Below are 25,082 nucleotides of genomic sequence, written 5' to 3' on the forward strand. Positions count from 1 at the left end.
ATTAGTCGAGCGCTCCTTTGTAGGACAACTGGCATTGTAAGCCTGATTCATGTTAGTTATTAAGTCATTAGCAACTTTTTCTAGCTTTGTAATGGTATCAATATTATTGAAAATGGGTTCATGTTGACTCTTCATAATTGTGCTATATAGTTCCCAATTTGTTTTACGAGGATCTTTATAAACCTCCTTCAGTATATCATTAGCCTTAAATTCAAACATAATTTGTTTATGATCAGATAAAGAAATTTCGTCTGATACATGCCAATTTACTATTCGATCAGAAAGTATTGAACTACAAAGAGTAAGGTCCAAAACTTCTTCCCTTATCGCATTAACAAATGTCGGGGAGTTCCCTTTGTTACATATGTCAATATTATGTTGTGAAATGAAATCAAATAGACACTCACCCCTTTTGTTGATTCCGGAGCTGCTCCATATCGTATGATGGGCGTTTGCATCACATCCGATGATAAAAGCCTTATTTTGGTTTCTGCAATGAGAGACAAACGCTGCAACTTCTGGAGGAGGTGCATCTTCAATATCGCCAGGAAAATATGCGGATGCCACGTAGAGCATCGTTTTTCCTTTTGTCGTTGGCACCTCTAGTGAAACTGCAGCAATATCTCTATTGATGAATTCTGTAATTGGTGTAATTTTGGCATTAATATTGACAAGAATTGCAGCTCTTGGCATGAGCTGAGAATTGTCATATATTAACTTACACGGTTGTGTAGGCATTCCTAAGATCCTGCTTTTATAAGTCCAAGGCTCTTGAAGTAAGGCTACATCCAGTTTTCCTTTGATAAATGTTTTACTGAGAATAGCTGAAGCTGCCTTTGCGTGATGAAGGTTTTCTTGTATAAACTTAATGCTTGTTCCAGTCATTTTTGTGAGCTTGATATATCTTGAAGGGCATTTCTAACTGCCTTTATTCTAGTTTCGGTCGATGTCCAAGACGATCATCTTTATTCAAACTCGAATTTGATTCGGAGCATAAGGCGGGCAACGCAGAATTTCCAATATTCTTTGTTCCACTACTTTCTTGAGGACACTCATGAGCATTGTGAAAACATCCCTCAACATTTGCAGTAGCATTGCAGCTTTCATCAGGTTCACTGTTAGTGATGCCGCTAGCTTCTGTACCTCGTTGATTTGTCTCACGCATCTCAGCATCCTCGAAAATTTTGTGAATTCTAGAACTTGTATTGGACTGTTCTGAATCGCCCTTTTCCTTTTTGCCACCGAGTTGTTGTGATTCCTCATTATTTCCTGATTTCCTTGAGGATTTTTTTCTTAGATAAGCAACTCCGAATTTATAATCCAAAGTGAAATCGCATTTTTCTAAAGTCTCCATGGAAACAGCATCAACAGTCAAGACAAGTTCAACGTGATACTGTTTAACTGTATATCTTTTAAGGATCTTCCAAGCGTCAACCATAAATCCTTCAATGGCTTTCCACGAAGGCAAGGATATCCTCATTTGTGTCCTCTACACTTCCGGCCTAGGTATGTCTTTTTCTTCAATGGCAATGAGGCATGCTTCTTCCCATGGCTTAATGCTGGGAGTTGTAGCCTTCAACCAGTCAACCGTATCCTGGTTTTTACAAATGATGATCATATGCCCTGGTCTGAAAAAGCAATTGCCAAACTTTGGTTTGGTTTTTTCCTTTCTTTGCTCTGCTACTTTTCTTAGTATTGCCTTTTGGGTAGCAACTAATTGTTGTGTTGTAAGTTCTACATGAGGATAACCATCGGGCAAAATTCCAATCCTGATAGAGTTTAATACCTCGCTATAAGATGCTTTATTGGAGACATTAGTGGCCTGCTTAGGAGTAGACGATTGTCTAACATCTCCTCTTCTAGCTGTGTCCAGCCTTGACTGTACCGAGGACTTCGCTTGAGATGCATTTCCTCTATCAGAATCGAGAGCAACCCTTTTCGGTGGATTGGTTTCGCTCGAGTTAGACTCGCTCAGCTCCGCATTTCTACGACGCTTGTTCGGATCAGAATATGGTACTTTAAAAGGCTTCGCAGCCAGTACCCGAGCCTCATCATGGCTATGACCATGAGATATCAAGTATTTGAACCTCTTTTTTCCGGCTCCATTAAGGCGTTTAGCCTTTTTATCGGATAGGGTCACAACCTCCGTGGGTGTTCCAGGGCCCTTGGAATTGAGCTGAGCAGAATTGTCAGCAGTAACAGCATTAGCAGCAGTAGCAGCATTAGCATCAATAGCAGCAGCAACTGCCGTAGGAGCATTGAACTCCTTTCGCATCTTCTTACTTCCATAAATTTCCTCGTGGGACTTAGCAGCAGCAGATACCGACAACAGAGTAACGTTAATACCGTCCTCATAATCGTCGTCATCATCGTAAACATCGTCGACATCATCACGCCTGGGTGAATCGAGGATTGACGGGGAACATGACTCTATTTCCTCCAGCGAATTATTTCGCAACTGATCCTCTACATCGTTGATTTCTCTATCAACCTCCATCTCGATACGAACTTTTGCTCTGTAATAACAGGGAGAAAAACATGTTTCGATTCCCTTTAGTTTTAGATCAAAGAAATCATAGTTGCTTCTTTCACTAGGATATTTATTAAGAGATCTACAGTAATGATGATGATATTATCAAAGCGAAGAATTAATTATCTATGTTGAGAAGGAAAATAAGTATATTTGATATCTAACGTTAGGCTGAATACTAAACTACTTATTCGGCAATTATACCAGGATTGCCTTAAATAATCTTAAACTTTAACTCTTTTTTCCGCTACTGCATACCATCCCACTTTACCATTACAACGAGCAGTGGCTTGTTTATCAACAGTAATTCAATTCAATTTGCGTATGAGTGAAGGATTCCAAAGCAATGTTTAACACCATTTCACAGGGATTTATTCCTCTTTAGGTATTTCCCGCACACTTTTATTTCCTTATTATACTCTTGCATATGTGAAACGACTCAAGAATAAACCATTTGCGTCGCAAGAACGTTTCTACAATTCTGTACCCATATCAATGTATATACAATAAATAGTGAACACAGTCTCACACAGCTTCTCGTTATACCAGAGACAAGTAAAAGAGGGAGCTTGCATGCAAGGCGGGCTTTATTTCCAGATATGGTATGCCATCTGGTCCGCTTGTTCTTTGTTTTCGTTGGAAGTACTCTTGCTGAGTACTTTTGTTAGCACTAATTAATGATGATTAACATCAAATGATACATACCCTACCTTATTGCAGTCTTTCTAGATAGTACACCACTTAGTCGCACCGTTTATCAGTCACTCGCGAATTTATATAGCGATTTCACTTAAAACGTGCGAAAAATTGTGGGACAATAAAAAAGCACTTGCAATTATCTAGCAGGGGTTCTCAAACAATTTACAAGGTTGCATACAATATTGCTAATTTATGTGATATTGCGCTTAAATTTACACGAAATATTGTGTAAATTTATGCCAAATCTAGCGTTAATTTTATGTGCGCTGTATCTCGCAGAAATTTACATGAATTTTTCGAACGGTACACACATCAACCCCATATTTGCATTACAGATGCTTCTTGCTGTATATAAGCATTTTAAATACAAATCTATTATAACTAAGCAAAACAGACACAACCAAAAGAGAATAATGAAGGAGCAAAAGGAGACTCAACTAGAAGCCATAAGGTTACAATATTCAAGAAGATAAACGAAAAACATCGAAAAGTGAAAGAGAAAGTGAGAGAGAAGAGTATTCAACTCAGGGGGTAAGTCACTCAGCACATTGTACCGGAATTATATTCTACACAGCTTGGGCACATCAATCGGCACATTTTCGGCATACCTTCGGCACAATCTCGTAGGCATTAGATTGGTGTAAATAAAATGGGAGTACTGCTGGACAACTGTCATTGAAGTTGTTCAGAACATTACGTGCTGTTTGACTGTATGTTCAGGAACATCTTCTAATTGAATATACCAGAGAAACTCAGACCAGCAGTTCACTTATAGATCTAAATACGAAATTTAGTTTCTAGAGTGAACTCAAGAGAAAGAGGCAGTTAATCAGACCTCATTAGTACCCTTAATTCAAATACTGCTGCAACTCACACAAAACAAACTAAAGAAGTCTATTCATCACCCTCTATAGTCGGTCTCCAACAATGCTCCCCACCGGTTCCAACTCTTTCCGACTAGGTTTCTGGTCGGCCTTTGATGGCATTATAAAACACTAAAACACAGGACTTTTATTACCCTATGGAACACAAAACATCGAAGTTTCGCACACCCGCCACTTCCCGTGTCATCCTTAATCCGATTTATCCTTGCGATTTCAAACCAAAACATTCAAGGTGTCAGAAATACTGGGTCTCCGGGAGGGGTATTTTACAAACAATCGCAGCTTGCTCTAATACCGGCACAATCAGCATACTTGCGGCACACTGACAAAAAAGATGACCCAAAATTGGTGTGCGGAGTGACCTACCCCTTGATTCAACTACAGATGCCGATTATTCAACAGGACTCAACGAGAATCGAGATGACAAAGATTCAACAGCAAGGACACAATACATAACCGGGAAGATCTAACTGATTACAACTAGATATAAAAATATAAAATGCATCATACTACATACGTGCCATCTACAAAGCATAATAATAGTATATATGGCAAACATTTCTCATCCATCAAAACACTGCCGGACAGTGGAAGTTGGATTGTAAATACATACATACATACAGATTTCATTTTTGACGTAGAACTACGTCTTTGTCGACTATACTGGAGTGCAAATCGAAAAATATGTGTGGTGAAATAGTGTTAGGTTTTGAACGCTTGTAACTTTGTCATTTATAGATGAAATTAAAATTCAAATACACCAATCGATAGGATATTACATTACAAACCTGCTGAAATAATTTGTTTTCAAATTTTTAGTAATAAAACTTTTGAAAAATGTACAAATGATTATTTCATCACTGTTTTCATGAAATAAGCGTTTTCGCCAAACCCAGTCATCATAATCGAGTACCACTTCGTTGCACATCGTTCTGAGAAGATATAAAACAGCGCTGCTGTCACGCTTCTGCTCATTACCGCTTCGGACGGCGTGGCGCTTGGTCCTGCAGTAAGCAGGAGCAAGTCAGTGGTTAAAGGTGATTTGGGTCCGGTTCAACTAAAAGGCTGTTCATTAACTACGAGGGGGAGGTAGGTGGGCAAGAGTCCCAAAAATTGTCTACGTAGTTAATGAACAGCCCCTAATACGAAACGCGGAAAATAACATGCAAAAAAACCCCCACCCCCTCCCCTATAACGACAACCTGAGCCTGAACTACAATGTAGTAAACAAAATTTTAATTCCGTTAATTTTTTTACCCAACTACTGCCCAGAGAGTTTTGAATTTGAGAAAAAAAAACGCTCACAATATTTTGATGTTATTCTGTGGGTTATTTACCACCAACTGACTGTAAAACATATCTGGTACCTCTATATATGCAATTAGATAAACATCCGAAGTCCATCCTTTTTTACATATTGTGCACAAAAGATACTTTCTGCCCCGCCCCATTCATAAAAAAACGGTGGGAAATCCTGCCAGGGGCGGGGCTTAGAAAGTATTTTTTGTGCAGAATATGTAAAGGAGGAGGGACGTCGGATGTTAACCCAAATGCATATACCGTGCATCGTAGAGAAAGAAGCTGTTTCCAATTATCGAAATTACTCAGGAATGCTTGTGTGATTAGGAACCCGCGTTTCAATAAAATCCTATTTTGATAAGATTGTTCATTCTTTAGTGTTATTAGAAACTAGAAAGTTGGACTTTTTCACCAAACACACCTTTTTCATGTCCATATATAATATTCATACAAAAACACGGCATACATTTAGACACGCAGTGCGAAAATGACATGAATAGGTCCAACCAAAATCCATTACCCTACACCTGGGCAAGTACACGAAACGAAAATCAATTATTTTATTCATATGTTTCACTTGTACATTTTTGCCAAAACAACAGCCTTATACATTTCATAAGACATACCACATAGGTCCTATAATAATGCATAAATGGTATGTGTGACCGCTTATACATTTCATTTGACACATGATCTTCAATAACTTTTTGCAAGGCGTCTGCTTATTAGTTGACTTATACATTTTATGAATAATCAGCAATAGAAATTTGCCAAAAGGTATAAGGAAATTTCTATCCGTGTAGAAACGCGTGGGGAAGTTGAAACGATAGATGTAGCTTTAAGCGGAAGTAAATAATCATTGAGATCATTTCTAATATAGTTTGCGGTAGTACACAATGCCTCTCAAAAATAATTACAGTGAATATTCACTTCCACTAAGAGGTGGGGGCGACCCCGGTGTAGTGGTTGACATCCATACCTCTCACGCCAAAGCTACGAGTTAAAATCTCACCCCCAGACAAGTCACGAATGACCCGAGAGTGTTAAAGTTAATATAATAATAATAATAATAATAAAAAAAATAATAAAAAACTTCCACTAAGAGATACACGCACACTAAGATTTTTTTACAGGAGTCAGTATTTTTTTACTGGGTTTTTGAATTGCTGAAAAAGTCGGTAAAAATTCAAATGACCGTTATCCGTAAGGAATCAATTAAATCGACCAATTTTATTTTCTATAATTAAATGGGGTTAACAGAACTAAGTATGCACAAGTTCAGAACAAATTTTCTCATTAATAAATTTCCCACAAATTTTTAAACTTTTACCGAACAGTTCCGCAATTCAAAAACTCAGTAAAACCGTACTGACTCGATTAGTGTGCGTACTGTTTCAACTTGCATCGGCGTACCTTAACTATGATGTTTACTATCAAAACATTAAACAGGTGGAGAACCTGTATACGAGCTTTTGCTCTGACTTTAAAATTCAATAGCTGAATCCCCCAATTTTCAATAAATGTTGTACTAAGCACCTACTTATTGGAAACCAAACGTTTAATTTGAGAAAAGTCACAGTATTCTATTTTGCAATCATTCTACGAACACACTGTAAAGTACAGAATTATGATGCATGGTAATTTTATGTTAGGGTTGTTCTCCAAATTGAAGAACAAAGAGGTGTTTAAACCCCGTATGATCGTTATACCCCTTCCTCCCCTACTTCGTTGACATATGAACCAACATTGTGTTCAATATTTAAAGTACCGTCTTCTGACAGGTAAAACAACTCTGCCTGTTGCGTTATCATAAAATGCAATCTTCACTTTCTTCTCTGCTTCAGAAACCTAATTTTAAAATAATGATGGAGCTACTGAAAAAAAATAATGCATTTTTGGCAATTGTTTTATCCCACAACATGCATAGCGTTTTTGTGTACTATACTGAGGTGCAAATCAACAAAAAAATGTGTGACGATATAGTGTCAGTTCCTATTGTAGTCGATGTCGATGTCAAATTTAGTGTACATTGATCACAGCAAAATAACTCAACATTGATCAACCCAAGGTAATTATGTAGGGGAAATTCTGTCAATTCTTAACCATTACATTAAATTGAAATACATTATCTCATGCGTAAGATGAACCGTGGTCTGATTATGCTAACATGAATTGTCGCAAGTTTTGAACCATAACGGAAACATTGAAATACTTGAAAAATTTAATGCATGCAAATACTTGAAAATTTTAAAATGCATGACATACATCAATTTTGCGTAGTTCTACGTCATACTGCGGTCGTGTCTAGGACACAACTCTTTAATTTTTTTTTCAAGCGGTTGCGCTTCAATGATTACCAGTATACATATGACGGATATAAGAATACATACCTATTAATCTTTGCTTGATCTGTAATGAAAACAAAAGAAAACAAGTATTAGTGATTGATCAAGGGGTGGTCTCTCTACACACTTATTTTGTGCCAACATTTTTCTCAGTGTACCTCAGTGTGCCGCAACTGTACAGGCCAAGGGGGAGAGGTGGCTGTCAAATACGAACAATCGTCGCCTACCTCGCATAGCTGGTTCCAAACGTAAACAAGCCATAAGAAACCTACAGCGTTTTTTTACGTTTGGAACCAGTTTCATACAAGAATGATCAGTAGGCTTATTTGACCCCCCCCCCCCCCAGGTACAGGCAGTGCCAAGAAGCCATTGATCTGACTTTTATTTGCTTGTGAATAATGCCTTGTTTGGCAACCCGGTATTTTAACAGCTCTTGTTTTTGTTTTGTTTTTCAATGTTTTCAAAAACGACACGGACTCCAGTTGGGACTACACACTGGATGCATCCGTCTCCAAGGATGCCTGCAACGGACGAGCTCTGTTGCTACACGATTCTTCCATCTTCGGCGGAATGCCGACCCCGCACAACTAACGTCAATCATTATTCAACCAGCCCTTCTGGGAGCCGGATAAGGAAACGGATTTGCACCGATTTTTTTACCGCCCGAGTATCATCCGTCGGAAAACTGGAAACCAACACCGGCCGGACCACACGTCGGACTGATGAAGGGCCCGACCCGATGACCCGAAACGAACCAGCCAACCGACACAGCAACAGGGCGTAGTTATGATGGTCTACGGACTCGGTACCGCCATGGTCCAGATGGGAGACGCCATCGCAGTCGAACCAGTCGAACGCAGCATCCAGCACTTGAACAACATTGAATTAATGGAAATGATGGTAGAAAAAATTCAAATTGCATGTTCCAAGCAGAACTACTTGTCAGAGTACACTCTGCCGGACAATTCGATCATCTTCAAGGTGTGCTGCACCTCCAAGAATAATCGCTTCCATTCTCGAGCAAGCTTCTCCACTTCTCCACTTCTTCAATACCCCACCCGGTATGTCCGAGGATCTGCTTCTGACTGCATTCACCACCAAGGACTACCAACCATCGCAATTGCGAATGTTCCCGCTGAAATCAGAATGTTCCTCCTTCGGATTGATCGAGTTCCCGAGTGAAGCCCTGGTGGTGTACGTCATCATGAAGTGCAGCCACAGCGCGATCGATCACAAAGGCACAAAATTCCCGTTCATTATGAAGCTGTGCTTTTCCTCTTCCAAGCCTAGGAACGGTACGTGGAGCAACGAGAACATCAAAAACCCGTAAGCTTGGAAAGAGCGAAAGGCCGACGCCGGTGGTGTAGTGGTCAGCGTGACTGCTTTCTCACCCCAATGGGTCTGGGTTCAATCCTAGTCGAGGTCGGTGGGATTTTTCTGAGGCATAAAAATCTCTGGTCACGTCTTCCATCGGAAGGGAAGTAAAGCCGTTGGTCCCGGCCCATGTGTGTTGTTGAATGGGTGCGATATCCTACGCAGGTGTGGAAGCTGCCTTCCTTCACATTCGATTTCCGTCAATGGAAGGCAATCGATGTCCGTCGGTGATTGGCACTAGATTGCGGAACAGAGACCGACGTTAAATAAAGGAAAGAAGCAAAGAGCGGAAGCTTCTTTTTCTGAGAAAAGAAAGAAAGGGTTTTCCTTTTTTCTGTGTAGTTAATGTTATGATTCGTAATTTTAATTTCTTATTGTGTTAGTTGGAAGTGCAAAAAGGCAGGAGAGTAAAAATAATTTGCAGAACTATTTGAGATTTTGCCAAGACGGTCCTCCAACATTATATATTGGAGGATGGAATGGTTGGTGTAGCAGCCACCGTATGTATTTGAGCATCGAATGGTCGGATGGTATAGTTTTTGTTTGATTGTTGATTTTCCGGCCGTGACCGGCCTAAGATTTCCAGCGTCAGCCGCGGCTACACGAATTAGCAATGCAGCTCCCACGGCTGCTTCTACTTCCAATGCTGCTGCTGTTCCTTCTGCTGGTCCGTCTCCTCTAAAATTCGTCAGAAAAACGGACCAGCAGCAGCATTGGAAGCAGCCGCAGCCGTGGGACCTGCATCGCTTGTTCGTGTAGCCATGGCCAGAAACCTCGGTCAGGTCGGTCAGGTACCTCCCCCCCCCCCCTATCGTGACGTTTTTCCTATACCTTATACATTGCTTGTCACAAAATCTTAGACTAAGTAACTTATAGGGTTGAACTATATCGTTCCTTTTTTGACAACAATAAAGAGTGCAAGTGAGAGGCTGAACTCAATATTGAGTAAAAGAACTCAAATTTTGGGTAGTATTTTTCCCCGTGTATGCTGTTTCCCCCCTTTTCTTTTAGAAATTTTACAAAACTTGGTTGTATTGGCTCTGCCATGGTTATTGTATTTGGTGAGCTTGTTCCAGTTGTATCGTTTTCGTTTTTGCAGTGTAGCACCGGTGTAGTGTAAGCAGGAATAAGCGCGAGTCTTTGACAGCTCAACATCATTTGTTTTTAAGCAAAGGTGTATCCTATATCTAAACCCTAAATTATTTCGGTGTACGGCAGAGTTGCACCGGTACCTACACCGCAAAAACAAAAACGACATAGATTTCGTATAATTTGAATACATCACAATATACTTTGATGCATTTTTTTTAAAGTTCAAAAGCAGTTTTTTTCGACGCGTTGTTTTAGATTGCAAAAAGCTCGTGTCATTTTGTGTACAATATCAAAAGGAATCGAATAGTGCGAGCTTTTTGCAATCTGAAGTGATGCGTCGGAAAAGGCTGCTTTTGAAATTTTCCAAAAAGCATGAAAGTAATTTGAACCTTAATTGATTATGATTCAAATTGAAAAAAAAAAACAAAGAGGTTTTGGGCCAACGGGAGAAGAGGTAGTAAATTTATTTTCACTCCTGCGGTTTTTGCCTTCAATCAATAAAAAAAATGATAAAACACATAATTCCTTCCTTTTAATTAGCTACGGGTGTGATATGTTATATATTTAGCTTATTTCAGCAACCTTATCTTCCAGCAGACGCTCTGGACAGCAATTTCAACATTTATAACAAAAAATTTAAATTTGTCAGCAACACTCACTGGGTGCATCCTATGGCTTACCTTCCCTACTAACATAATTCCTAAATTCCCGAGACATTTATGAGGGGTCGTAGAGTTCTCTGCATCTCTCTATAGTAAATGTTGGATTAACATACCTTTCCTATCCCTACCAGTTGTAAGGACGTGGCCAGGACAATCCTTAACTGTTGTAGCGGGATATGTCTTATCTGGAAGATAGTTATTATTTCCTACTTACTATCTGTCCAGTAATAGATATCTTCTTCGAATTCATAATTATAAGGCGTCCATGAGTGTTTTCGAAAGAAAAAAAATACGGAGTTCTTGAATCAGTTTAATAAATTGACCACTTTAACAATGTTTCGAATCTTTTGGAGAACCATCCACTGCACAATGGTCCAAAGCCGTATTTAGGAAGACAAAAATGTTTGCGCCCAAACCGCCAGTTTTAGGTAAATAGTGTCTCCGGGAAAGTTTCTTCATATTTGTTGGTCAATCTTTTTATGTTAGTGAAATTACAGTGGTCCACAAAATTGGTGATTTTAAAATACAAACTTTTCATTATTTGAGATACTGGGGGCGACCTCGGCGTAGTGATTAGCATCCATACCTCTCACGCCAAAGTCAAGAGTTCAAATCTCACCCCGGACAAGTCACTAATGACCCAAGAGTGTTAAAGTGACTATAATAATAATAATAATAATAAAAAAATATTTGAGATAGCTCAATGCAATGTTCTAAAAAGTTGTAGAACAATCAATTCGAATCAAATTGATTAAGACACTAAATTTGTATCTCTTATGGTTCACGAGCTATGATTTTTTTAAACAAGTAACCTACTTGTTGATGTGGCCCCTAAAAAACAGATTTCGTTGAATATCTTTTCATAGGATCATTTCTTGTAATTGTTTTGTACACATTTATAGCTTATGATGACGCGATGACGCATATTTTGGCTTGAGCAACCAGGTTGATATTTTGTTTATTAATAAAAAGTTAATGGAGATTTAATTTAAAAAAAAATGTTTTAATTCTCAATATCTATAAAAGGCGCAAACCGATTTTAAAATTTTTGATTTCATTTGAAAGATCGTGTTTTTAATTAACTTATGGATTACTTCCAAGGCTGTGTCGTAATGGGTGAGTTTGATTTAACTCGTGGTTAAAAGTGACAGATGATTTATCGAATAACCGTGGCTGAGTTCTGTGTGAAAACTGATCAATTTCCGGCATTTTCGAACATTGAAAATAACTCACGAAATGTCACGTTTAACCATGAGTTAAATTTAACTCGGCAATTGGTACACAGCCCAAGAAGTATTTCTCGATTACTTTTTCGAAGGAACGTATCAGCTTTTGTAAACAACGCATTTGATCGTCGATTTGGCGTAACTGGTAGCTCGCCCACGCATACTAGTACTACCATCAGATAGGGGAAAACTTTCCCAACCTGTTAGCGGTGTTAGTATGTGGGGCGAGCTATTAGTTATTCCAAACCGACGATAAAATGCGTTGTTTACAAAAGCTGATATGTCCTTCCGAAAAGTAATCGAGATTTGTAGCTATCATTCAGGCAAGGAGTGCTTGCGCCATCGAGGCGACGCCGCTACCAGCAGCCAATGATCTCGACGGGAACGACGCGCAAAGTTCAAGGCATCTCTTTTTATTTGTCCATATTTAAAACTTTTTTTTTTATGAAAATTGAAAAAAAGTTTATTGCAACAGCTTTAGGCTTGTACTTCAAAAAAATTGATGAAAATCTGGGTATAACTATTTTGTTGTGAATTGTTTATATGTGTAAAATTTCATAACAATCGGTTCTGTGGTTATTGAGATGTCATCGAAACATGAAGAAAATCTCCGGAGAATTTTGCGCGCCGTCATGGAAAATCCGACTGCGACCATGAGATGGATCGGAAGACAACTCGGAATCACCCATACAACTGTGTCTCGGTCGGTAAAATCGTTTAAGGAGTCCCAGACGACCGAGCGGCGGGCTGAAAGTGGAAGAAGATCGAAGACAGCTGACCCTGTGAAGGCCCGGAAGGTGTTGGATTATTTCAAGCGTAATCCAAACCTTTCGATTCGCGACGCGGCTCTGAAGGCAAAGTGTTCCACCTGGTTCGTTCAGCAAACCATGAAATGAGCTGGGCTTCGTGTATTCAAGGTCCGGAAGGCACCGAACCGGCGTGATCAATAAAACACGGCGGCCAAATCCCGCGCAAGGAAGCTGTATAGAGAGTGGTTAACGAAACCGATATGTGTGGTTATGGATGACGAAACCTACATCAAGGCAGACGCAAAGCAGATACCGGGGCTGGAGTTTTACGTTGCCAAATCACGGTTTGATGTTCCGGAAGACATAAGGAAGAAGAAAGTGGACAATTCCAGCAATGGAAAGGAAATTGAATAAAGTAATTATGCCGAAACATAATTCATATGTATTAGTTCATTCCCTCAAAGTTTTAAGAAAATCCGACGTTAAAAAAAAATTTTGGCGAACACTTTTGTCTGGTGCATTTTTTTCGAGTACAGGCCTTACGAAAGGTATTTCCTATCGATTGGTGTATTCGGATTTTAATTTCATCTATAAATGACAAAGCTTATAGCGTTCAAAAAATTACACCTTTTCGTGACGGCCGCAATTTTAGATTTTCGATTTACCCCCAGTACCTTCCCGTAAGACGTAGTCTACGTCAAAACATGGCGCTCTAGGATCATTTTCATGAATTGACCACTTTTACGGATGTTCCGGATCTTCCTGTATACCATCCCGTAGTCCCCAGAGTCCATATTTCGTTCACAGCTCCGAATTAATTCTGATAAAACTTTTAAAAGTGGTTTCTAAAAATTCGCGGAACTTTAGGATCAGTTTCATGAACTGAAAACTTTTATGAACGTTCCGTATATGAATGTATTTTTTTATTTATGGGTATGTGTCTTTCTTCTCTTCTCCGCTGCTCTATAAATACGCAGACTAGCTAACTTTGTGTTTATTTTATTCTTTTTTTTTTTTCCTTGATTTGTTTTCCGTTGATTTTGTTTTACGTGCTGACCACCAATGCTACCGACGCACAGTGGCACAAATATGAATAAAGACGGTAAAAAATATTTTCTACCCTTTTTCGACGTTTTAGAGACTGGGTGTCTTGGGAGAAGTTGCTACAAATTATATCGCGCATCTTTTGAAATACACACCTGAATAATCTTTAAGCTAGTATTACACATCCAAATTCTAACTTTTTTCAGTTACGAGATAATGGTTCCATGTTTTATACAAAGTTACAAAGCAGTTGATTTTATGAACATTTGCTGAAGACACCAAATTTCTACATCATAACTCTGTAGAGCTATAATAGATTTTCTTTTAAGACTACCTTAATATTGGTTTTTTGAGTTTATCAGTGCTTTTTTTCAAATTTGATCAATTTTTCATATTCTAAGAAATTGTTGGCATCATTAAAATATACCACTTTGCTGAATACACCAATGCTTTTCATTGACATCAATGTGATATACAGCCCATCAAGCGTTTTTGTGACGTCATATTCAACGGCTCGAAAAGAGGGTGGGCGGGCCTTGGCGGGGTCTAAAACTGGTTGTATTTTGAAGATTACCTTATAAAATAGTACTTCTGAAAATTTCAGCGTTGGGTACTGAGGGGTACCTAGCCAAATCTCGATTCGAAAATGTCAATACAGCCCATCGGACGGTTTTGTGACGCCATATTGAACGACCCGAAAAGATGGTAGGCGGCCCCTGGCAGGGTTTAAAACCGATTTAATTTCGAAGAACCTGCTGGGGTGAGAGGATTTATTTGATTCTAACCTAGTGGATTTCAGAAAATCAGCGCATTGCGCTCATTGAATGATCAGATGACAACCCTTGGTCTATGCATAACCAAAACATCAGTCAATTGGTGATCGGTTCATCAATATCAATTTCAAACACTGTTGGATGTAACCAAAATAGAGAACTGCTGGATCTTGTAAAAACTTCCCAACATTGAACGCTAGCGAATCTTGAAAATTAATTCTTCTTTTTCGAGAAATTTCCCCTCGATTACATATTCCAACTCAGTTTCCAACTATTACACTTCCAAATGCTTCAACCACCGAGCACCGCACCGTTTGTCTCTTAAGTGATTCGAACTAGGTGATGATAGTCGTCGTCGTCGTCGTCGTCGCTTCAATATTTCCCACCGCCAGCGACGAGTCTGTTAATTCTTCGTTCAAATCGGTCGGGGTTTATGCAGCAAAATTGCCACGAATGAACAAACGGGAACATTCCAGCCCACCCTCCGGTGGTGGTCTGTCCCATTCGTGAACCGAAGGTGCTTCTTCTGTTTCAAAGCCACTCGCGCGATACTCGAGGTAATAAATGAGATAACCGAACCGGAGAGAACTGTGAAGGAACCGAGTGGCTCTGGTGTTTCCACCTCGACCGACCCGGTGCAAAGTTCATGCCAAGGTAGCACGAACGGAAAATATGGCCCAAACCTTCTTGTGCACCCCCGCAATGTTCCGCAATTTTGAGCACATATTAAAATGTATACCGTGTCTCTTTGTCTGTGTGGGTGTGTCTCTGCGAACGTAGTTATCATCGCATTATTTCGCGAATGTAAATGTGCTAATTTAATTTCATTTCCCCCCGGGGGAGGCGGGGCGGGGGGTTGGCAGGTTCCATACTTCCACTTCAAGCGGCATGCTTTATCAATGGGACATGTGTACCTACACTCATTCCTGCAAGTGTATAGGAATTAGATTAGCTCAAGAAAGTTGTTTGGAAAGTGAGCAGCCTTATCTACGGAGCACTTTGTAGCAATCGGTGGTGGGACAGGAATAAAAAATAATCATCGTACTTATAATAACAATAATAGTAACATTAGGTGTTGCTGTTTGCGAGTGTCTTTTCTTGGTACAAGGTTGTCCAATGTCTTTGCCGAGTCGTGATGGCAATAATTTGTACTCTGCTTGCCTTATCAGTGTGCCAGTGGGACATTCATATTTGACCCATTTTTCAACAACAACGGTGAGGGTTGACAGACGAATTTGGCAAAAATCTTGGCAATTGAGGTTCAAGGTTGAATCCCGTTATCAGTTCAGGGGGTACATGACTGGCATTTTTGTTGAGCCTCAAGTTTATCACTCGAATGCAAAGATGGTTGGTTTGTTTTGTAATTTTCAGTCAGCAGTTAAAATTCCATAAAAGATGCACTCAAAGGCAAGATTGGACTTTATGGACCATGCAGGGCCTAGCTTGCGGGAGATTTAAAAGCGTTTATACTGAGACTGAGAAATAGTGAGACACTGGAATATATATTTTATGTCAATTTTGAACCAGCAGCATTTCTGGAGGCGTTCAGTGTAGAATTGGTCAAATGACCAATAATGCTTTCACTGATTGAAATCTAAGAACGCCATAAACGCCATAAACAATGCTTGACTCGTTAAATTTTAGAAATTGCACATAGCACATTTTCATGATCTTGAACTAACCAAATTTTCAAGACCTTCCCGATCTCACTCCCCTTGCTTTGCCGGCATAAAAATGTTTACGACCTCGTCACCAATTTGTTCTCCTATCGAATAATGGGCAATCAAGCGTCGTGAACGACCCCAAATCAGAAGTGAAATAAACCACCACCCTGCCCTACCGACCCCGACGGTCCGTCCTGGCCCACGGGGGTGTCGAAAATGGGCGGAAAATTGCTATAATTAATCATTCATTCAGTTCAGCCGGTCCGCCGGCTGCTAACGGTCACCGTCGTTGGTTTCGACTTTGACATCAAGTGGAAAAATCACCAAACAATAATGACGGCTGATAACCCCCGGCCCACACGGGGCAATCCACCAACTGGTGGGTGAAGTTCTTCCAGTTCTTTCGATTGTCATTTCCAGTAGCACTCCGTTTGCGTGTGAGTTAGACTGGTTCAGGGCAAGCTCTCAAATTCAGAAAGGATTCACGTGTCATCAAACAACATCCCTCCACAGCAGTTTGGCTTCACCGGGTCTACAAAGACGAGAAAGGTTAGTTGGTTGACCAAAACCAAACCTCGGTGATAGTAGCGTGATGAATGGTTCGGTTGGGAAGTTGGGCTGCCACTGCCACGAATGTCCCCGTCCAATTAATTTCGATTCAAATGAAAGACAAATTATGGCACCTTTCAGACCGTGCTGCGTGGCGATGATGATAGCGAACTGATGAGACTATGTATATAACCGTGGTAGGACGGTTGGTAGTCGCTTTGTTGACGCTGTCTAGCGTGGGTTATCTATCTTGCCATGGGAGGAGTGTGTCGCTTCTGCCTCCAACCGCGACGGGTCTGTTTATACTGTTATTTAATACGCAAACAAAAACAGTTTCACTGAGTTAAATAGCGATCCTGTGCGAGATGAGTTTGCGGCCGGGAATTTTGGAAGTTTGATATTGATTTGGGGTACAGATTCAAATTTAAGCGCTTCAACGATAAGGGCTTTGGTGTCTGTTTGGCGTGATTTTCGGTTATATTCGTCATTATTAATTTAAACAGTTTAAAAGTTTCCATTTCCTAAAAATTCCAACAGCACCTTCTCACGAAGTGCTTTGGGTTTGTCCGTGAGGTCACTCTACAAATGGTCACTTAGGACACATCTTTGAGGACTCCAAATGCATTCGTTTGTACCAGTTTCCAATTTTTGTTTTACATATTTTAAATATACAAGCCGAAGTCCCCTCCTTCCCGAAGAACGCAGTAGGCTCTGCCCGCGAACGGTTGGGTTTGTTTTCGCTGGCGCTGATTTCATCGGTTTTCCGAATATTTTTTAATTGTATCAAGTCATAAAATATTAGTTTACGCAAGTGCATAAGCGTAAATCACGTTTTAATAAGCTTTTAGTGATATTGTTATCAACGTGGGACAATAATTTGTTTTGAGTAGCTGTGGTGTCGCGTAGGTCGGTTTCTCTTTTCGCTTGTTTTTGATGCTTTGCCTCCCTCCCAGGAAGAGTTTCACTTGGTATTTTATTCTTTTCTTGGTGTTTGCGTTCCAACCTGGTCTATACAAGGTATGGAGATCTAGCCCTGACGTATGTGTTGGTAGAGGAAAAAATGTAAACTTTGCGGTAGACGATGGTGGCGACGTCATAACACTCTAACTTGCGAAATAAGAAGTAAAACAAATCTTAGATATTTTTGCATGATGATTTTGCTTGATTATATTATTTTTGTAAAGTCGCCGAGAAATATCCACGCTATGTCTGAAGGCACTTTTTTTGCAACATTCATGTACCTCAGATTTTTCTTCACAGGATGTTAGTATTGATCCTAACAATCAAATCTGTGATGGTTTTAAAATATTTCATCTTGGGTTTTTTGAGAACAAGCGTTTTGAAGTTTACAAAGCCGATTATGAAGGCGTATATGGACTATTGACGATACAACCACAGACAAACAGACGTAACTCTTTGAAAAACTTGTTCTTGAAAACATAGTATCTCAAAACATATAACCTCAGTAACGACATCTATCTGGCTTCTCGTGGAAAACAAGCTTGCTCGCTAACTCGTAAACAATGTTGCATGAAATTTCTATAGAATATATAGAAACGTCAAAGTGATCTGATGCCAGCGCTGCGGCGAGTAGTTCGCGGAACTGATAATATTCAAATCAACCGTTAAATGCATGAACGAAGATACACAATGAAGAGTTACGTTTGTTTGTCTGTGATACAACTGTTACGAATTGAACAAATGCAGTCATATAAGGTTCAAAAGATGATTGCATATATCCAAATGGCATTAAAGAAGTTTTCTTTGACTCTCAAGTAAGATCCATATTGATTTTGTCGACTTTGTGATAAATCAATTAATATTTGTTCGTAGCACAATATCCTGCTTAATTTCGCTTCCCTCATAATAGCAAAAGAGAAAGAAGCGAGCAGGACTGTCCGAGACAGCCACGTAGTCATAGTAGGCATTGATTTTCGTCCTATTTCGAGTATTTTTTTATGAATGTATCGTGTAGAAAATCTGGAAAAAATACAAAAAATCTCATGAAGAAAATAGAGAGCTCGCTTGTCGTGCTTCGAAAAGCGACTCTGTAAAAAAATGAAGCCACTTTAGTAGCGACGATCGTTGAAAGATTTTTACCGGAGTTCAGTAAAGGAGATAGTAGGTATCCGAAAGTTTTGTGTCTTGTAATCAGCAGCTGGCGAAGGTGGTATTTACCACTAAATCATCCTGAGGGGCGGAAAAATTGCTTGGATTTTTAAAAATTAATAGATTTGTTTTGTGAGCTTCTGGGAAGTTCAATGTTCATTCTACGAACTTCAAAAGAGCAACTATAACTGTGAACTATAGCAACATTATATGAATTTCAATGATGCTCTGCAAAAAGCTTTTTAACCGTGAAGAAATTTTGGCAAACTTTAGGATGGTATGTGAACCACTGAAAAAATTTAATAACATTAGGAAAGTACTGTGAACTTTAAGAAATATCTGAGAATTTCAGGGAAAAAAACCAAACTCAGAGATGGCCAAAGAACATCAAGAAAGTTCGAAGGAAGTCAAGGAAAAACAGGGCTTTGAATTTGAATGTAACTTCTATAAGCTGTTTCATCGGGTCGTTGGTTGAACAACTCCAACTCTATGTCTTAGAAAAGAAGTATAGTAGAAAGAATTGCTTGTGATCTCTCGTTCTCTTTTACGCTTCCATTATGAAATGTGATCGAGGACATGAACAGGGTAAAAATGCGAGTTCGCCACCTAAAAAAATATCGTGAGTACGACTCACGCATGTTACATTGCCGTTTACCGGTATAAAAAGGGAGCAGTTTATGAAAATTGAGGTTCACAAATATCCAGAAGCAAGATGTTAACAAGAAGTTCAAACCAAACTCGACAGTCAAATATGTGCGAGTTTGTAGATATTTGTTAGAAAAAAAACCGCAGGAAAAAAAAATTCACCAATAGGTTTACATTTGAAACAGTCGGGAAAAAAATCTAAGGTTTCTCACGAAGATTTACTCAGCTTTAAGAAAGATCTTAATCTGAGTGCTAATAGGTTCAGTGTGTAACAGTTATCTTTATAACTTTATATTTTACAAAACTTTACACTATACTTTTGTTATATTACAGACGCTAAAAAATGGCTAAACGTATGAGATATACCGGCTGTCAAACAATCCAGCCTTGCCTCAAATCAGCTATGAGGAAAGACAACGCAATTGCGTGACTGCCGACTCGGCATACGCAATTTGGATTCGCTGGTCGCCATTGTAGGTGCTGATTTTTTGATATGTTGTGTAAAAAAACCCAATCTTTAAGGAAAAATATAAAAAAAAACTTATTGAAACCATGAAAACTATAATAAACGAATACAATCAATGTTTTTCAATATAAAATCCCAGTTTTTTAATAACATTATTTACACGAATTTTTAATTACCTTTTTGATCTTAAAAATCAGCCCAATAGTTCAAAAGTTATAAATTTAAAAAAGAGGCATTTAAAAAATAAAATAAAAAATAAACGATTTTTTGGACTACTCTAACGTTGAAATGGTCCCCCTGATGACATTAAATAAAATAAAAATATTTTGCGATAAGGAATAAAATTACATTTTTTTACCAAATTCTGAGAATCACTATATCGTTTTGCAATAGAATGGCTGAATAATAGTAAATTTAGAGACTACACAATTGTTTAAGTATTTTATTTTACGATATCTTACGGTACCGAAAAGGAAATCTTACTTTACCAGTATTTTGACAACTTTAGTCCCATTTTGAATCATTTTCAGCGGAATTTGTTTCGATCCGTAACAGTTTTGTATAATCAATAGTTCGTATACGCCTTTGTAAACGACTAAGTATACTTCAAAACACCTTTTTTTCTAAAAACCCAAGATGAAATATTTTAAAACCAACACAGATTTGATTGTTAGGATGAATGCTAACATCTTGTTAAGAAAAATATGAGGTACATGAATGTTACAAAAAAGTGCCTTCAGACATAGCGTGATCAGTTGGCAATTTGTTTTTTATCATAACTCCTTACTTGAAAACAGCCAAAAACTCACAAACAGGCTGCTTTTTTATGGTATACAGTATGATAATTCAATAATCATTAAATTATCTCAACATTTAGTGGCAGACCATTCATAAATTTTGGTAAAATATATAAATTCTATAATCCATATTAAATTTCCTATGCAAGCGCCGATCGAAACCAACGTTATGACGTCACTACAAGGGTAATGAGTGAACGAAAGAAACGAATCGTGCTAAGCGGAATGAAAGCCGAGTGAAAAACGAAGTGCACCCACCATTCAGGCCAGCGTTGCCAGATATACCGATTTATCGGTATTTATACCGATTTCCGAACCAGATACCGATATACAGAAAAGGTTCCTCAGAATCCCGATTTTTGAGATGTTCCACCGATTTTTTTTATAAATAATCAAAATGATTATTGCCTGCCAGCGCTAAGAATTTGGGAGAAAATTATTGTGTGAGACTTGTATCTTTTTGAATATCTCAAATTTTTTGAGTCTTTCAAATAAAAAAAAAAATCATTTTCAAAAATGTCGTACGAATACTAGACTGATGCAAAATTTGAAATTGTCGCTCCACAGTGCTCAAACGAATCCAAATTGGGCCTGATTATCCTCCCAAAATTTGAACTCATTTAGTGAGAAACTGACTTGGAGAGGACAAAAATCATGGCTACTACGTCACACTGCAGAATACAATGTTGCCCACGATTCAGTTGCTTGATCTTGCCATAAGATTATCAATCTCTTAAACAATTAATAACTATTTCATTTGACGTTTGGCTGAAAAACGATTTTCTGCAAAGTTGTAGCTGATAAAAATTCCCATAAGAATAGTAATAGAATTTGTTAATATGTGAAAAGGCTTGAAGACAATGATCAAAAAGTTTTGTTTTCCCATAGTAATTTCCATATAAACTTCAAATGGTTTGTGCCAAGTCAGTTTCTTATCAAATGAGTTTAAACTTTCGGAGGCTAATCAGGACCCGATTTGAAGCCGTTTGAATACTGTGGAGCGAAAATTTCAAACTTTGCATCAGTCTAATGGATACTCTTCCGTGAATCGATAAATAGTCGATGACTCTTTATGGTAATTTCGGGGGAATCGAGAAATACTTTTTAAACATTATTAAACTTCCTGGATTTTCTTCCAACTTTCCTCTGGAATTTTCTATTTACGATTCTTCTCGGAAACTTATTTCGACTTCCTTTGGAAGCTTCTTAAGCCTTCGCTCGAATGATTCTTCCCGGAACTTTAGGGATGCTTCTAGATTTTGATTGCGGATCCACTGCGGAAACTTCAGAAAAGTCCAGACTTTTGAGTAACTGTGAACTTAAGGAAACATCATAAATATGTTGGATACTTCACAAGTGCAAAGAACTTCTGGAAAATTTAATGGTTTTCAGAACAGTTCCATTATTTTCAGGAGAATTAAGAGAACTTTAGAAAGCTCCGAGAACAACAGGACAATCAGATCAGATCAATAAATTTCAAGGAAATCGTAAATTTTAAAGGAGTTCTGAGAAACTCAGGCAATTTCCGAAAACTTCAGCAATGTTCCGAGGGGCTCATGCAAATTTAAGAAACGTAAGGGAAGTTACACGAACATTAGCACATTGTGAGAACATTTTATAGGAAGTTTCGTGCTTATCAATGGCATTGTCGATCACTTTTAAAAATTAGAAAAATCGGGAAGATCAGAGAACTTCAATGCTGATGTTACAATAAATTCAAGAAAATTGTGAGAGCACTTAAGAAATTTCGTAATCTTCAAGAAACTCTAGAAACCTTCAAAGTTGATTAGAGATATTCCGGTAGTTTCATTATAATCAGGGAAGTTCCAAATATTTCAAAGATGATCAGAGTACTCCAAAACATCCCGAGGAAATATGGAATATTCCTAAGTACATTTCAGGAATGTTCCAAAAACTTCAGGGGCATTGCGGGGTCTTCAGGGATGTTTTATGACCATTTGGAAAATTTTCTAGATCATTAGAACATCCCCCAAGAGCTGTTTCTTCCGGAATTATGTCCTTGTTTCTTTCGCCTGTTCCGTAAGCGCTCTGGCTTCCGCCTTTCTCCAGATTTTTTTTTCCAATCTGTTTTAGGAAGTTTCTGTCAGCGTCTCCAGGATGTTTCTTCGGTCTTATCCAGGAAGTTCAATTAAACTTCTCCCAGAAATTTCATTCGTCTAATTCTGGAATTTTGTCCAGTTGGTTTTTTTACTTCCTTTGGAAAGTTTGTCCGAGTTTCTTCTGGCTTCCCCTGGAAATGGCTACTTCTGGAATTTATATCAGATTTCCAAATCTTTTCTGTCTTCCTTTGAATGTGAAATTCCGCGGATGTTTTTCCGACTTCTCTCAGAACTTTCCTCAAATTTTCTCCAGAAGAGCTTCTTTCTTCTTTCTCTGGATGTTGTTTTCAGCTTCCTGCAGAAGCTTATTCAAGCATTCCTCGGAGTTTTTTTTCCGGAATTTTCCGATCATAGTCCAAAAGTTAAAATTTTCGGTTTCAACAACGGCAAAAATATAAAATTAATTAATACAGAAAATACCGAGTGCTTTAAAACATTCTGGCAACGCTGATTCAGGTCTACAATTCCACACCTTGTATAGACCAGGTTGCTTGCGTTCTGCCTTCCGGAGGATGCATGCGAATGAGGTGTTAGGCAAAAATTTAGTGCAAATGAAAAACTTCGCATGTGATTCAAAATGTTGAGTTCGGTAGTAAAAACAACGCGGATAATTTTTTTCGATTACCGCGAGTGAACAAACCGGTGCATTTTCGGAGGCAGAATTTGGCGAGATCCATCTGATTATAAATCAATCATAAATACATATTTCCAAATATTACTAAATACGCGCCAGATTTCGAAACAAAAGTGTGTGTTGCAGTACTATTATTCATATGACAACGGTAGTGTTTACACGCGGAGCTTACAGGGCTGGTAGCGAGTCACTTTTTAGTAACTTGGTCACTTTTTTCAAGCCAGTCACTAAAAAGTCTCTTTTTTCAAGGCCAAGTCACTAAAGTCACTTTTTCTTGTAATAAGTCACTATTTCAAACTTTTTTAAACGTGAATTTGTTTCAAGATTGATCATTCTTCTGGATAAGCCTTGTGTTGACGACCTGGTATAGAGTTTTTTCTTACGTTTAATCGTTCTTCTCTATCTACAGGGTGGCTAAATCAATTTCCCTGAGTTTTTCAGGTTTTTTCATAACTTAAAGGATTATAATGAGAATGCTATTTATGAAATGCGTTAAAAATATGTTTCTACCGCAAACGTTTTTAAGTTTTAAAGAAACTTTAGCTAAAATCCATTAAATATTGACCTAGAACACTTACTTCATTTTAGTAATTCTAAGATCATAACATTTTTAATGTCTTGACGTTTCGTACTATCAAAAAAGTGGAGACTTTAATGAAGTTCTTTTGATCTTAGAAAAGCTAGATCTAGAGATCTTTGGGGGAATTCCATAGAGTTCCCGAAATTTTAGCCCAGACTATTGAATTGGTTTAAAAATCTATAAACTCGAGTTTAGCCAAATTCAGGATAGTTCCATGAGGTGCTGAAATAAAATCGAGAACCCTTAATATGTTCCGAGAGATTCAGTATAGAGACCTTCAGAATGTATGAAAACGTTTCAGGAACTTCACAGAAATCCAGAGAATTCCAGAGAAGATTAAAGGTGTTTACGAGAATTCAATTTATTTTAAAGCAGAACTGAGATCTTCATTAGACTTGAGAGTTTAAGGGAAGCTCCGGGAACATGAAGATAGATCAGATAATTATAGGGAAGTTAAAAAAAAACAAGGAAATTGCAGAAACCGGAATTTGCTCAGAGAATTTTTTTGGAACGTAATAAAAATTATTTGAACATCCGGAAAACGTGAGAGTATTTCAATGGTGTTATATCACGAAAATTTCAAGATCTATAGAAAATTCGAAAATTTAACTAAGTTGATTAGAGAACATCAACGAAGTAGCGTTAATTAGAAAAAAGGTGAGAGCTTTTAACAAGCACCGATATTTTCAAGAAATTCCAGAGAACTTCTAAGAAATTTAGATATTTTTGATTGTTCATTATATTCAGTGAAGTTCCGACTACTTCGAGGACGATTAGATAACATCAGAAAAATCCCATTAATTTAGGAAAATTTGCAGCGACTTACAAGGAGCTCCTTAGA

General features: G+C 38.4%; 1 long non-coding RNA gene across 1 annotated transcript in view; it reads right to left on the reverse strand.

Moving 5' to 3' along the window:
- LOC135702393 (uncharacterized) overlaps positions 1 to 25,082 on the reverse strand; it is a 146,725-nt gene that overhangs the window by 68,151 nt on the left and 53,492 nt on the right. The window contains exon 3 of the long non-coding RNA XR_010517697.1: positions 7,803 to 7,821. This is a non-coding gene — a long non-coding RNA (uncharacterized LOC135702393). The remainder of the gene's footprint in view (positions 1 to 7,802; positions 7,822 to 25,082) is intronic.

Source organism: Ochlerotatus camptorhynchus, unplaced genomic scaffold (genome assembly GCF_037179485.1).
Source record: "Ochlerotatus camptorhynchus isolate MF236.1 unplaced genomic scaffold, CSIRO-AGI_Acam_v1.1 ptg000192l, whole genome shotgun sequence".
Taxonomy (NCBI): domain Eukaryota; kingdom Metazoa; phylum Arthropoda; class Insecta; order Diptera; family Culicidae; genus Ochlerotatus; species Ochlerotatus camptorhynchus.